At 40.8% G+C, this 16363-nt stretch overlaps 1 protein-coding gene and 1 long non-coding RNA gene across 9 annotated transcripts in view; one reads left to right on the plus strand and one right to left on the minus strand.

Annotated features, from left to right (window-relative positions):
• Window positions 1-8824, plus strand: part of LOC118155268 (uncharacterized) — a 43278-nt gene extending 34454 nt beyond the window's left edge. For all 3 annotated transcript variants that reach the window (XR_004745523.3, XR_008473167.2, XR_013519572.1), the window contains 3 exons: window positions 3453-3617; window positions 5985-6397; window positions 6486-8824. This is a non-coding gene — a long non-coding RNA (uncharacterized LOC118155268). The remainder of the gene's footprint in view (window positions 1-3452; window positions 3618-5984; window positions 6398-6485) is intronic.
• NEBL (nebulette) overlaps window positions 1-16363 on the minus strand; it is a 695182-nt gene that overhangs the window by 194440 nt on the left and 484379 nt on the right. The gene's annotated exons all lie outside the window — the stretch shown is intronic.

The raw sequence follows: 16363 nt of genomic DNA on the forward strand, positions 1-16363 counted from the left end.
ATCTGCCCCTACATGTTTTTACTAAAACATAGTGCAATCAAAAGTCAAAGTATCATATTAGCTAATAAAAAATTGTTCCGATATATGCAGTAAAAGGGAACTGAAAGCATTATTTCCAAACTGATAGTGCCATATATAAATTCACCCACATATGAGTCCAGCATATTGTGACAAACTCCTCTTGTGGTCTTACACTTTGCTTTTCATTAGTTCCAAAAGGAGTTGATATTTTAGGTATACATGCCAAAAGGTAACCCGAAACAGACGCTGGGATGCTTATGGTTAACCTCAGCACATTGAAAAGCAAGGAGAGGCCAAATGTTATACGCAGAACCATGAATCAGAGTAGATATGAAGCATTGACAATAGATTGCAGTGTGTCTTGAAACGAACCGCTATCTATTGGGAGAGGTGAAATGCAACAAAAACTTTCTCAAAACCATCAAAAAGACTAAATTTGAATCTGACCCACAGAGGTTGATCATAACTGAGGAATTTGACCCATAAGACAAACGGTTCTATTGATCCAAGGGGGGTTCAATATAATGTGGAACTATTCTTACAAGATTATTTGTCTGCCTAATTTTAACCTTCAAGAAAATGAATAGAGAAATGATAACTCATTGCAGCACCTGCCAAACATTTTGTGATGTATATTGCTTTAATAATAAATTATTAGTGCCATAAAGACTTCTACTTTGACCTGTCTGTAGAGGCTAGCAATGGATATAAGGCTAAGACATCCTGCTTATTTCACTAATGGATGTTCTCGTGATTGGTTCACGTACCCACTGTCTCTTTATTAGTAGGGGGCAACATGATGTAACACACATCCAGACATAATAAACCATATTACATCAGCATTCTCCAGAGCAGAAGACCTGGACAAAATTAGGTATTTATAAGGAAAAAGTGCAATTCCTTAAGAAAGTTGGAACCCATGGATAGATGAGATTACAGTTTATAGGTCTAACATGATCAAACTTAAATATGTGATGTACTCGTTTTATTGACTTCCCATATGTTCTTAGAGGAAATAGTTCCTCTTTGATCTGATATTATCTTACCTACTATTAGGTAGCACCCACCATTAACAAAAGAAGGGAGAAGGGGCTGAGGCCAAGAGACTCAGTGGCTTGGCATCTCTCTTCCAACACTGGCATCCTCTCCCTCACTCTCCAAGACATGAGATTCCAAGGACATCTAGAATTGATTGAGCTAATATCTGAATTTCACTCTTGTTCATATAATAACATTTTATGTATTAATTTATATTTCATTATTATATCCAATTTCGCATGGGTCCTTTCTAATTCAAGTGTTGTCTTTTGGTATTTTTAATTATCTCTGGCTGCCTCTGTTCCAACCAGGGAGGGCACTCCTCAAATGTCTGCACTGTGATATTTTCTACATTCTTGGAACAACTGTGATCAAACAAATTTGAAAGCAAATTTCCTAAAAATAGTAATTTGCTTTTCCAGTATGCAGTACTCACAGAAGGTTGTAAAATTCTTTCAAGCAAGACGTATACATGCTACTTTCTCTCCAGATTTGTAATTATATTGTGCTGCCAATGTGCAAATATAGTATCCTACACTTCAAAACTAGAAAATTAGAAGGATGTTTCAAATTTTTGTGAAGGGAGGGTTGAAAACACACATACACACACACACATGGTCTTGCTCTGTCACCGAGGCTGGAGGGCAGTGGCATGATCATAGCTCACTGTGATGCTGAATTCCTGGTATCAAGCAATCTTCCCACCTCAGCTTCCTGTGTAGCTAGAACTACAGGCATGTGCCACCAACCACCTCCCCAACTATTATTTTTTTTGCAAAGACAGAGGTCTTGTTGTCCATTTTGATCTCAAACTTCTGCCTTGAAGCAATCCTCCCACCTTGGCCTCCCAAAGAATTAGGATTACAGGTGTGATTGATGGGTATTTGGGTTGGTACCAAGTCTTTGCTATTGTGAACAGTGCCACAATAAACATACATGTGCATGTGTCTTTATAATAGAATGATTTATAATCCTTTGGGTATATATCCTTCAATGGGATTGCTGGGTCAAATGGTTATTTCTATTTCTAGTTCCTTGCCACACTGTCTTCCACAATGGTTGAATTAATTTACACTTCCACCAACAGTGTCAGCGTTTGTCCACATCCTCTCCACTATCTGTTGTCTCCTGATTTTTTAATGATTGCCATTCTAATTGGTGTGAGGTGATATCTCAATGTGGTTTTGATTTGCATTTCTCAAATGACCAGTGATGATGAGCTTTCAATTCATATGTTTGCTGGCTGCATAAGTGTCTTCTTTTGAAAAATATCTGTTCATATCCTTTGCCCACTTCTTGATGGGGTTTTTTTTCTTGTAAATTAGTGTAAGCTCTCTGTAGATTCTGGATATTAGCCCTTTGTCAGATGGCTAGATTGCAAAAACTTTTTCCCATTCTGTTGGTTGCTGGTTCACTCTAATGATTGTTTCTTTTGCTGTGCAGAAGCTCTTAAGTTTAATCAGATCTGATTTGTCTATTTTGGCTTTTGTTGCCAAGGCTTTTGGTGTTTTAGTCATGAAGTCCTTGCCCATGCTTATGTCCTGAATGGTATTGCCAAGGTTTTCTTCTAGAGTTTTTATGGTGTTAGGCCTAATGTTTAAATATTTAATCCATCTAGAGTTAATTTTTGTTTAAGGCGTAAGGAAGGGAGAAAATGTGGCACACATACACTGTGGAATACTACACAGCCATTAAAACGATGAGTTCATATCGTTTGCAGGGACATGGATGAAACTGGAAACCATCATTCTCAGCAAACTGACACAAGAACCGAAAACCAAACTCTGCATGTTCTCATTCATAAGTGGGTGTTGAAAAATGAGAATACACTGACACAGGGAGGGGAACATCACATACTGGGGCCTGGGGGTTAGGAGGCTGGGGAGGAATAGCAGTGGGTGAGGGATTGGGGAGAGAAAGCCTTAGGAGAAATACCTAATGTAGATGATGGGGCGATGGATGCAGCAAACCACCACCATGCCATGTGTATACCTATGTAACAAACCTGCATGATCTGCATATGTACCCCAGAACTTAAAGTGTAATAAATAAACTAAATTAAATAAAAACTAATTCTCTGAAAGCAATGGAATTCTACTAAGACAATAAAAATGAAAGCCTTTGGGAAGAAAAAAAAAAAGGATTACAAGTATGAATTACTGTGACCACCCTGAAAACTTTTTTACTGGGAAGTAATTTTTCAGTAAAATGAGTTGTTGTTATTGTTGTAAGAACAGAAAAGGATATGAATTCAAACCTGTAGTTATCCAAAAGAAGGGAATAATACTGTTTAAAAGTAGAAGATACACTAAAATATCTCTGCCTAATTTCCTGTTCTCAAAGATACCTATTAAATAGTCATTTATATACCTCTCTATTTATTCCTTAAACAGGCTGCATGGAGGTCGTAGCAGGAATGTGTAGATATTGGAAATCTACCAGATGTATCATCAGACAAACTGACTGAAGTGGAGAAGAGAATCAATCAGCCAAATAATTACAGAAGTTGTACCACTGCCTGAAATATCTTGACTGATTCAACAGAAGTTGAATTTTTGGTAAATAAATTCTGAAAATAATTACAAGCTTCCTTTTGATTTGAATATTACATGTGGAGTTCTAATAAGGGCCAATTTGATGTCATTGACCCATAACAAAATAGAAGGAACATGTTGCTTTGACTTAAAGGCACTGCAATGTCTGGGAATCGATTTAACCATTTTGTCAGATCAATAAGGTTTAGTGCAACTAGCCAGACACCTCCGCCTCTCAGTCAAGGAGCAGCTTTCTTTCTTCGGGCTGGGCTTATTTACATTAGGAAAGCAGCCTTGTTTCTTTTCAATCATATCTCTGCCCCTGCTCATCTGCAGTGAAGGCTGCTGGTTTCACATTTCCATTGTTTGCTTTTTATTCGGAGCAGCAGTAACTTCACAGGCTAACGTACAGCTTCCTGATAGTTAACCATTCCTCCTAGAAGCTAATCTTTACAGGGAAAAATCTTTATGTGATTTAATGCAATTTGGGGAAAAAAATGAGCATGTTCCCTGAGATCTCTGAGGAGATATTATCTTATAATGAGGCAAGAAACTTGAACCAATTATCTGAGGCAAACACACAACTGTCAGGAAACAGTAGTTGATGTGCCATTAGCTGCCCCTCTCACACTCTCAGCTGCATTGCTATGGTTTATCAGCACCGTGGGGGAAGAGAAGGGATATTTAGGTGCCGATAAATCAATGAAAACTTAATAAACCAACTGTTAATCTATCTCTACAATTCTCTCAAAATATTTTAAAATACCTGGTAGAATTGATATATTCTTCAGCAGCTCAGGGAAGATGCTTGTTGGGTTTATTTTATATTTTTTCTATTAATTGGGGTAACAGGCTCTCTAAAATAAAATATACCAGATTTTGAATTATCCATATTTTTAGGTACATTTTTAGTCAAAATGTTGCCTTCCTGCATATAAGGCTTTGGTAACTAGTAATTCTCGTTATACAGGAGGCATTTTCCTGTCTCAAATGTCAAAACAAGAGATTATGGCCGCTATAAAACCTGCACACATAATCCAGATTTCAATTATCTGTGGACGACTTGACACATTATACATGGTGTGTATGGTGCAGGATGCTTGTCTTCATAATTTAACAGTTTCAGCCAATTATCCAGCACATTCTCTGCCATCTTACAAAGTGTCTAACTATGCAACAACAATGCATCCTTAAGGATACCCCAGGTGACTGCAATATACTCTGAAGGCCACAATGAAGTCATGAGAATTTAGGAGTGTGCTCACTTACAGTTACTCTAATTCCAAAACATTAACTTGAGAAAACCTCCTGAAAATGCCTGTAACAAATTTCTCTTGGTCACTAGAGCTATAAATAATAGGTAGAAATGTTCAGGTCTAGACTCATAGCTCTTAGAGTGCTTAAACAAAGGAGAATCTATTCCCATGAGCTCAGACCTTCATTCTTTCAACAAGCATTTAAGCTTTTGCTATGTATCAGGTACCACTTCGTACATACTAATTGGTTCTGAAAATCTCAAAGCTTAATTTACAGGTTGATTCCAGTCAGAGATTAAAAAGCTGGACTTCTTCAGAACAGAAAATGCTTGAGACCCTTATTAAAGAAAATGCATACACACATATACACACACATACATATACCCAAAGTTTGTTGTGGGGTGGGTAGGTGTGAAGGTACCTTATGACCATGAGATAAGAATTATGTTGCCTTTAGCTTGAAAGATATACCTATCTGTGAAAATATGCTTTTCTAAGATTTTTTTCCTCTTGGATAGATAAGTACAAGGAGGCATTTTTGACATATAAAATGTTTTCCATCCAACATGTGTCTCAACAAAATTTATGTCTCTATTGTCAGTATGCTTTTAAGTATATTTATGAGTTTGTGAGCTAGGGAGATGTCCCATGGGATAGTATTTGGCAATGTTTATTTCTCTTTCACCTCAAAATAAATAGCTAGAAGGACCCCTCGCTGACTTCTGACCAGACATCAGAGGCATGGCTGCCCATTGGAGAGTTCAAAGACAGCAGAAAGTGATATCATCTTTCTAAAATACAAGTATCACTTTAGGTACCCAAAGGGAGACTCAAGAGTTACCTCTAAGTAGAGGGAGCCCAGGGAGCTGGAGGTTGTGAATCCTGAAATGTAAGGGATGATCCTCAAATATCCTCTTGCTTTTTCTACTGTAATAATGTTGGATTTTTCAATAACGCTCAAATGTCCTTTCTATATTCATGCATCACTGTCTAATTTTACATTCCACTTCAAGAAGTTCATTTAAGTCACCTAGATAAGGGGTTGGCAAACTCAGGAAACACTTTTTAAAAATAAGCTCCAAGTGATAGAGGACAGCTCCCTTCTGTCCCCTTGACCTCTCTGTTGTGCTTATAGGACCGTGATGCCAACCTTCACATTCCTGATTGCCGGATTTCTGAACAGAGAAATTTGATTTTTGTGACTATCAAATCAGCAGCTGCACCTTGATGTTGCCCATTATCATCATTCATATTTCATTAGTATGGCTAATGAAACTCCTCACTCTTCTTACTCAAAGTGACCTCAGGCCAGAAGAAACCATGATTTGTGGGCAAACACCATAGGCAGGGCCCATTGGCTCTCCATCACAGAGACAATAAGAAAGGCAGCCTCACTCAGCTACTCTCTGCTTCCACCCAAGAGAATGTCTACTTCCCACAGAGCAAAATTTGCTCCAGCCATGAAATATGAATGAAAAAGTTGAATATTCCTTCAGCCAACAGTTAACAACCAAGAACTGACAAAATGCATTACTTCAATAAATAAAGGTAGATTTTACAAGCAAAACAAAAAGCATTCTCTTTTTGTACAAGTGTTTCTTTGTTTATTTAGTTTTTTTCCTTCACCTCCTTAAAGGTCCTCTACTCTAAGGAACCTGCCATAGAAGCATCAACGTTAGAGGAATACAACTGGCTAAAAATGATTCCGGGAAAGAAAAGATCATTTTGTCATCAAGACAAAGAAAGGGAACTGGATTCAGAGTCACTCGAAGCACCAGAGAACAAGTCTTCTAGCTCCGGCCTCTACTTTATTTCATTACCTCCCTAATGGGAATTTGAGAGACAGAGCAGTGGAGTAACCGTTTAGGTATCAGATATTGTACATGAATGAACTTATGTGAGAGGGATTTGTATGCTTGCATTTAAAAAGCTCCTGACAAAAATATGATCTATTTACATTTTAAGGGATTAAAAATATAAATAAGCAGGCCCCGGGCATGGTGGCTCACACCTGTAATCCCAGCACTTTGTGAGGCTGAGGCGGGTGGATCACCTGAGGTCAGGAGTTCAAGACCAGCCTGACCAACATGGAGAACCCCCATCTCTACCAAAAAAAAATGTAAAATTAGCCAGGTGTGGTGGCACATGCCTATAATCCAAGCTACTCAGGAGGCTGAGGCAGGAGAATCGCTTGAACCCAGGTGGCAGAGGTTGTGATAAGCCAAGATCGTGCCATTGCACTCTAGCCTGGGAAACAAGAGCAAAACTCCATCTCAAAAAAAAAAAAAAGTATAAGCAAACACTTTACTATTTGTCTCGAACACTGAAACACTAAATCATCACAGTATAAAAGCTGATAATGGGTTTGTTATACCAGCAACACACATGTTAAAACAAACTGTCTAAAAGTCATTTAGATTTGTACAGCTGGCAAAATGGTTGTCTTCTGGAACCAGAATCTCCTCCACCACTCATTAAATATTTGACCTGGAGCCAGGTAATAACACTCTAAGCCTCAGTTTCCCCATTTGTAGGATGGAAATAATAATAGAACCCTATCACAGAATTGCATTGTGTATTATATGAACTAACCGGAAAAACAAAATTCTTAGCTGAACACCTAAGACAAAATAAGTTTTCGAACATTAGTTCTACACAAAAAAGCAAGTGTAGACAAATAAAACAGACTAGGGGTGGGTGGAAGGATTGAGAAAAAACAGTCCCGCTTTATTGAGACAAACACCAAATATTTAAAATCTGGGTCAAAATCAACTAAGAATAGATATAATACAGTTTTTAAAAACACACTCCAAAGAAGTATGGACTAAAAATATATTGAAGAAATGTGTCAAGATGAAAAATTTATGCAGTAGGAATATTTAATAGGCTATTAAACCAAGATGCTTTAAGGCCTATTTATTTCATGAGAATGTTAAGGAAAAAAATAGTATGACCCTCTCTCAAACTCTTCTCCAGCACTATCATCAGAGACAAGTAGTTCACTTGATGCACAAAGGCAACTTTTGCATCCATAGATGAAACTGGCATTAGGCAAAGAGAGAGTTCTAGTGGAGAAAATGTATTATTATTCAAGACAGTGCTGAGCCCAGTTATTAGTCACTAAGTCAACAACTATTTACCAAGTACCATTCTTGTGCACATGCAGCACAAGACACAGGGTACAAAAACAGTGAACAGGCCGGGCGTGGTGGCTCACACCTGTAATCCCAGCACTTTGGGAGGCCGAGGCGGGTGGATCACGAGGTCAAGAGATCAAGACCATCCTGGTCAACAAGGTGAAACACCGTCTCTACTAAAAATACAGAAATTAGCTGGGCATGGTGGTATGTGCCTGTAATCCCAGCTACTCAGGAGGCTGAGGCAGGAGAATTGCCTGAACCCAGGAGGCGGAGGTTGTGGTGAGCCGAGATCGCGCCATTGCACTCCAGCCTGGGTAACAAGAGCGAGACTCTGTCTCAAAAAAAAAAAAAAAAAAACTGAACAAAGTGAAGCATGGCTCAGACTCTCATAATGCTCACATTCCAGTGTGAAAGGCCAGCTGTTAATCAAACCATGATCCAAACGGCTGTTTATTGCCAACCTAGGGAAAGTGCTATGAAGAGACAAGCGGTGTAGGCTGCAGTTCTGAAACGCTTCAATGAGAAGAGGGAATAAGTAGTAGACGACTGATAGAGGGGGTTACAGATTAAGGAGCCCGTAGTTGTTTTAAGATCTTTTAAGGAAAAGGCTAGAATAAACGAAATGAACAATCGGGATTCAGTTCGTCAATAAGCAGATGAGATCACGTAATTATTTAAGACCTGATTACATTTTTTAGTTTCTGTAATTAAATGTATGTCTGTATTCTCTTCTGTTAGAAAAGCTCAGTGCTCATGCCAGGGGAACCTGGCGTAGCTATTTGTGTTCTAACAAGAGACTCTTCTTCCACATTTTAAAAATAAATGTTTCAACCCAGCAGTAAGGAGTCTGAACATAGCTCAAGATTAACTCTGAGATCAAGCCAAGTGAAGCCTTTGCCTAAGCTCCAGAAAACCCGTTTCTGGAAGATAATCACATCCAAATAAATGTTTCTAAGAGGGACAATGTCATTTTCTCCTCAGGGGAGTAGGCATTTTTGCCTATTCATCCTTTTTTTCTAATTATGAGTTTCATTATGTCTCATGCAGGCTTATCTCCACTTGAAATGCGTCTGTTTTTCAGTGGTCCAATTTAGTGTGTTTGGGATTTATCCCGCATTTGCTCACCTCTGGAAGAGACCTGCCAGGACTGGGTTGCCTCCTTTTCACTGAGCCTGTCCTGCTGGAATGCTTTAACCAATGGCTCTCCTAAGCATACAGGATGTCCTTGCTCTGGGAGGTTTCTATTTACTTTTGAACTTAGTGGCATTTGTCTAAGACTGGACCCCATTCTTTTAGAGCCCCTGGCCTCTTCCTATCATTATATTCTCAAGGCTACACCTTGGTTACAGGCAGATCTTTCGTCCCAACTGCTATTTGTTTAGAGAGCTTGATGATTTATCAAATGACCTAGATAAAAGATCTCCAAGTATATCAGCTGTTTGTTGTCCAAAGTGCTGCTTTTTTCAGACCTAACATGACTATAGATCAAAATTATGAATGTACCCTCTTGGAAGTGTTTGAAGGTCATCAAAAGAAAAATGAATGAAAAAATTTGCAAAGGTCTATCAAGAACAGACTGTAGTTGACTGAGAGACAAGGTAATTGGTATATGCTAGAAGGTTCAAATCCCTCAAAAGAGCTGACTTTGATTTGAAGAAGATAAAATAAAGATGTACGCCTACTTTCTGGGATGTGTTCTGCAGGTAACTCCACAGCACTGCTAATGGAGATGAAGGACAGCCACAGTCAGGTGGCTCAGATCATTAGCAACCTTTGGTTAACATGCCATATAAATTACATTCATTTGTTATTTGACAAATATTAATGGGGTACTTGCTGTGTGCCAGGCACTGTTCTAGGTTCTAGAGTTAAAGCAGTGAATACAAGTCCTGAGGGAGCTTACATTCTAGTTGCAGAGGAACTGCAGCGAAGTAAGCAAAAGTAAGCAAATATATAATGTATCAAGTTGTGGTAACAGACATAAAGGGAGGGGGGTTGGTAGACACGTGTTCTCTTATGAAGTGTGGGAAGGGAAGGCCTCAGTGAGAGAATATTTTAGCAGAGAAGTGAAGGAGATAAGAAAGTAAGCCATGCCAGCATCTTGCTGTCCAAGAACAGTAAGGGCAAGAAGAGATGAAGGAGTGGAGAGCTCACTCCGGAGTGATTATAAGCAGCCATGAAATCTAACCTGGTTAAAAAATGAAGATGAGAGTGATGAAGGATAGCAAAAAGCTGGGAGGATCAGTGTGGGTGGTAGGTCTTGTTGGGGCTGAGGAATCTTTCAGATAAGGAGAGTAGAGGAGGCGAACTGGAAAGCTGGCAGGTGATGGCTGGAGAATACTCAAATTGCTATTACAGAGATGTTTTATTGGCAGTGGTACCTTCTAAAGTGAGCATGGCTGAGGACAGGATCGTTGGGAGAGAAGAGATGAAAATTTCGAATAGCTAAAGTACCGAAATCACCATAGTTTTGATAAGAACAAAATTGGAAAGTGACAATGTCATAGTCTAGCGTAGGTAGTTTAGGAGTTCACCCTGCACACTGTGTTGAAAATACAGCCGTAAAGGCACAAGGGCAGAAACAAAAAAAAAAAATAGAGGCTATTGAAATCACCTAGAGATGGGACAAGCTTGCACTAGGGGAGCAGCCACAGAGGTGATGAGACATGGTTGGATTCTGTGAATATTGAAATCACCAGAATTTTGACAAGAACACAGCTGGAGAACAGTGAGCCAGGAGCTGAAATCTGATGGGTTGGATAGTCTGAGGACATGGTACACAGACTGCATGGGATGGTCCCTGCTGGAGCAGACATGGGGTCTCAAACTCCTGAAAAAGAAAAATAAAATCCTAAGCCCCCCAACCAAGTGAATGGGCCTTCTCCCGGCTCAGGGGACTCCAGAATAACCTTGAAAGTTTGGCCATGATGAGATGGGGGTGCCAGACACAACTCATTATGCCCCCCTCCCTGGCTTACCTTGAGTGAGCTTTCTTCCCTAAGGGCTTTAAAGACAGCAGCTCTTTCAAAAGACTCCATGGCTGAGGTTAAACAACCGCCTGACATGGCCCCGTCTTTTTTGCCTGATAAAAATGCGGACCAGAGTGGTTCTGGCAGTCTACAGAGAATGCACAGTGAGGGTTTTGGTGTCCTCTAATTCACCTTTTGACACCAGAAAGTAAAAAACTCCATCTTTGATCATGCTAATGCCTTTTTTCTTTGTACACGGGACCCACACAAAACCATGAAACTCCACTGCACATGTGCATATTTCTCCTTTCACGAACATTCGTGACTCCTATTGCTTCATGAATATGTTTATTCGGCCACCCTGCTCAGCATACATGCCCGTTCCCCTTGCACCCCACTTAAAGTATGTTTCTGGCTGCAGGTTTTGCTCCCCAGCCTGTCAGAATGGCCACCATGCAGGCCACACCCCTTTGAAGAAATAAAGCTCTTTTCTTCAGATTTGTGAACCCTACCGTTCTTTAGCTGACACTCTATTGAAAGGTTTTAAGGAAGAAAGCATGATCTGGAAGTGACAATAGGAGTAAAAGTCCCATATCCAGGCCCACTGAGATGAGGGCTGTGGGAAAGAAAATGGCCACCACCTGAGGAGCCTGCCAGGGAGGATGCCGTGATTTCAAGACTCGGACAGGTTTCAGTTAGAGCAGGCAGGTAAGTCACTGTCAGAGAGGAGGTTGCAGATAACTAGCTGGGAGATCCAGAGGGCAGCAGAATGTTAGGAGCTGGGGACAGAGGCAGGTGATGTGAAAGGAAGTAACTTATGATTAGAGTGGGGGGGATGAGGAATTCTGTGCTACCTGTGGGGATGGATACAGGGTATGATCACAACAGCCTTGACGTTCCCAAGGCGGATGGTTAATACTATTAACATGTCTCATTAGGAAATTCTATATACGACTGTGAGTTTATATTATTCATATTGGGGGCAGGAGGTAAGTCTGGGTAGGAGGGGACAAGTTTTAAGCCCATCTCTACTCCTGCCTTTGGTGACATGAGGTAGAAGAGGGGTTATCCCTGAATTCCTCACTCCCTCCAAGCTCACTCTCAACTTCACGGGTTCTGAGTGGTTATTTTCCTGCAACCACATTTAGCTGAACCTGTGTAAGGGTAGAAAAGACTAAGAGCCCAAACTAACCAGACATTGAGCCTTTGGCAGGCAAGAACAATGTGGGTAGAAAGGGGCAAAGGATTGAGACTTAACACAAGAGGGTAGTTCCAATGACCTGCCATGAAATGTAAACTGATTCAGACAGGAAGTATAAGGGTGATGAAAGACAGCAAAAAGGGTCGGATCAATGGATGGAGGATCTTGTTGGGGTTGAGAAATCCCTGAAATCTGGATACAAGAGGGAGTGATCTGGAAAGCTAGCAGGTGCTGGATTTACAGTAGAAATCATTTCTCCTCTTATTGGTGTCTTAACCTATCTTGGATCCAGTGCCAAAGATTTCTGTGAATATTCCAGATAATGGTCAATGCCTTAACTTTACCAGAACAAGGCTGTATCTCTCAGCAGAAGAATTATTTTCAAGCTCAGCTCCTGCTGCATCTACATTTATGCAGAGATAAAATCCCGGAGTCAAGATAGACTGGAAGCCACAGCACTGATAGGGGTCAGAAGAAATGGGTTTTGATCGTGTGCTTGTCACAAGAACACCCCACCTCTCCCTCTGCTTGTTTCCTGCTATTGAAAGCAAACATTGAGCTGTGAGAATAGAGTCAACATACGAATTCTGTAATGGTACCTGTGCTTAATGATATGTACACACTGGATAACTTTCTTAAAAACATGAGTGAGGAATGAAGATAATTTTTTGTAATGCTGTGTTCTACTTCAAAAAACTATTAGAGAGTTTTGAGACCACCTCACATGGACAGGTGAGCTCTCAGTACAAAGCCCCAAATCTTCAACCAAGATCATTAGGAATGGTCTGGAGCTCGGGAGAAACACTTCAGAACATAGTGATTGAGAAAGAGGTCACAAATTGGAATACCTACAGAGCCCTAGAAATAAAGTAGGCCAGCTATGATGTAATTGGGCATGGAGGGGACTGTGGCAAACTAGAATGGGTACTGGTTTTTAGGACAGGCATGAATTAGCTCCAGATGATTGTCTCTTCCTCAAGTGCAGGTCTTATGTGGCCAAAAAACCACACAAGACCTATTTCTGAAAGCATCCAGAATCTTGATTTTATGTGAAATTTCCTTAATAATCTGTAAAGAAATCAAAATATTCAAACCACTGCATGGACCATAAAAACACACTTATAGACAGATTTGAACTTCAGCTACCAGAGTACAGTGCTCTAAGGTTGTATACGGGTGGCGATTCCAAACAGACCGGGAAGAAATTCAGGTTTATTCACTGTACCCTGAGTCTTCTACTGTCGAGTTAACAGATCACAGTTCTTAGCACATAATGGGCTCTTGGTAAATATTTCTTGAATAAAAGAACATACTGGGTGTCAAAGAACTGCAGCATTATTTGTCCAGTCATTTTCATGTGTTTTATCTGCTGCCAGCCACCCCCTCCACCCACCAGTACCACGTCCTGGGAAACACTGTCAGCTAGAAATCAGTGCGCATGTGGCTTACTAGGAAGGTACTCAGGACTGACATCTGGAAGGGAATGAGGGAAACGGGCTGGGCAGAGGAAGAAGGTGAGTTGTGAGGCAGCTTCGACACAGGTCTCTGCCAGTCCCTGAAGGAGCTCTCAAGCTGGGTTGGCCCTTCTGTGATCTTCTGAATTGAGGTTGGGGACTAGATCTCCATCATCGGATGTGAGCTACCCCTATAATTGGATCTCAGCCAAAATCAGGCATTGCTCTTCCCTTGCAGCTGGGAAACGAGTGCCTTGATCCAAAAAGCAAATGTCCACAGCATCCACGACATGTGTTAACCCTTAGCATATGAAACTGCACAGGGAAGCCGAATGTAAAGAACAGGCAAGCAGAGATGCTCTGGTTAGAGTCCTGCTCCACCCCTGCTTTTCCTCTCCTCGCTTTCTTTTTAAATTTATTTATTTTACTTTAGGTGCATATTATATCTGGCATTTCTCCCCATGTTATCCCTCCCCACCCTCCCCTTCCTTCCCACCCCCCACTGTCTCTCCCCTACTTCCCCAATGTGTGTGATGCTCCTCCCCTGAGTCCACGTGTTCTCGTTGTTCAGCACCCACCTATCAGTGAGAACACATGATGTTTGGCTTTCTGTTCTTGTGTCAATTTGCTGAGAATGATGGTTTCCAGATTCATCCAAGTCCCTACAAAGGACATGAACCCATTGTTTTTTTTTTTTTTTTTTCTCCTCACTTTCTTACCCCAGGGCAGCTTCTAAGAATGCATATTCAACTCAAGAGCCTGGAAACAGTCCTCAGAAGTACTTTGTCTTAATCCTCAAGAATCCCCTCATCTGAGACCCTAGAGAAGCCCCTTTGGGAAATGTATTAGTCTGTTTTCATGCTGCTGAAAAAGACATACCAGAGACTAGGCAACTTACAGAAGAAAGAAGCTTAATGGACTTACAGTTTCATGAGGCTGAAAGGCAAGTCTCACATGTGGCAGAATAGAGAAGAAAGCTTGTGCAGGGCAAATCCCCCTTATAAAACCATCAGAACTCATGAGACATATCCACCATCACAAGAACAGCATGGGAAAGACCTGCCCCCATGATTCAGTTACCTCCCACTGGGTTCCTCCCACAACACTATGGAATTCAAGATGAGATTTGGGTGGGGACACCGCCAAACCATACCAGGGAAGTTACTCCCCACCTCAAACTAGAGACTAACCCTGCTGTCTTTCCTTCTCTGCCTCAGCCAGCAAACTCCATGCACCACTACCTTCACCACCTCAACTCTCCTCTCGGAAAGGAGCCTCACCACCTCAGGGGAAGCGCTTAAATACCTCATGTCACCTCTTCAGAGAACATTTTAATAGGAGTGAAATGATCTGAAAATTAGGATCAAAGATCCTTTCATTTTAAATGGTTCATTCCTGTGGAGATTGTTCAGGTTTTCTTCCTCAGACATCTCCACAGCATACTTGGCTTCCACTTTGAAGAACGATATAATTATAGAAAAAGAACAGAGAACTCCATGCAGATTGAAACGACGGGTTCTTAGTCCTTACAGAAACCTCGGTGCTGAATCCAACAGCGTTCAGATGCCCTGTCATTCACCTTCCAATATGAGCCTCCTCAAAACTGCCAACTTTTTCAAGGAGGCATAACGCCTGACCAAACTTGCTTTTCTTTCACGTGATCACTCACCTTCCCCACCTTCTGTTAAGCAGCTCATTATGTCGCCTTCTTACTGGTTTGTTTTCCTCAGAAATTGCCTCTCTTGGCCCCACCACTGAGTTTCTCTGAGAACTTTGTTAAAACAGAGAATCATACACTTGAGTCACTTCTATGATATATTTTTTAAATGCTTTTGGCTGCCCCAAATGGGTCATATAGCTCATTCATCACGTACAAGCTCTTTCCACGAAAAAAGGTCAAATCTATTTTCACAGTTCTCCTCTTTTCTTCTTCCCTGACCATTTCCTTACCTGTCCTCGCCCTTCTCCCTCACCCCCTCAACCACCATACATACCCAAACCGCTAACAGCAATTCCAGGAGGGAATGTACGCTTTCTTGTCCCAATGGAACACTTCTTGCTCATTATTTTTGCTCAACGGTACATTTGGCAGGACGCCTACATATTCACCCTGCTTGCTTAGCTAAAGCATGTCGTCTGGGAAGATTTCAACTATCAAATTCAAGAAAGTGGTTTTAGGACAGTGTTCGAAAAGGGAGACACCTTTTTTGACACATGTGACAGATCCACGGTTAATGTCGTTCCCAAGAATCTTGTCCCAGGTTCTCCCTTTCATCAGGTGCTGCAATAAGAGGTGACACATGAAGGTACAAAAGCATCTCACATACCCCAGAAGCCAACACGTTCAGCAAGGCTATAGAAAAGGTACCATCTTGCCTGACAGATGTAACCTTTTCTTCTTAGTTCTGTACTTTTCTGAAAGGATAAGGAATGATTGCCTATGTTACTTAGTTTTGTGTATTAACAATTCTGGAAAATAGCACACAAAACACTCAGTTGTGTAAGTAGGAAAATTTTTAATTTCCATTAAATAATATGGCTCCCAACCGCAGTCATCTTTAGTTCTCTTTTGAAGCCCAAGACTCCACTATTTCAACTCTTCACTCAAGGGGGATCCTCTATGCCTACTTTTTAGGACAAACTCAACAAACTCAATAATCAACAGGCTTTGCCTCTATTTACTTACACTGATAACTTGAAGGCAGTTTGACAAGAATCATCCAGTGAAAAGCCAATGCCATGACCACATG

Source organism: Callithrix jacchus, chromosome 7 (assembly GCF_049354715.1).
Source record: "Callithrix jacchus isolate 240 chromosome 7, calJac240_pri, whole genome shotgun sequence".
Lineage (NCBI taxonomy): Eukaryota > Metazoa > Chordata > Mammalia > Primates > Cebidae > Callithrix > Callithrix jacchus.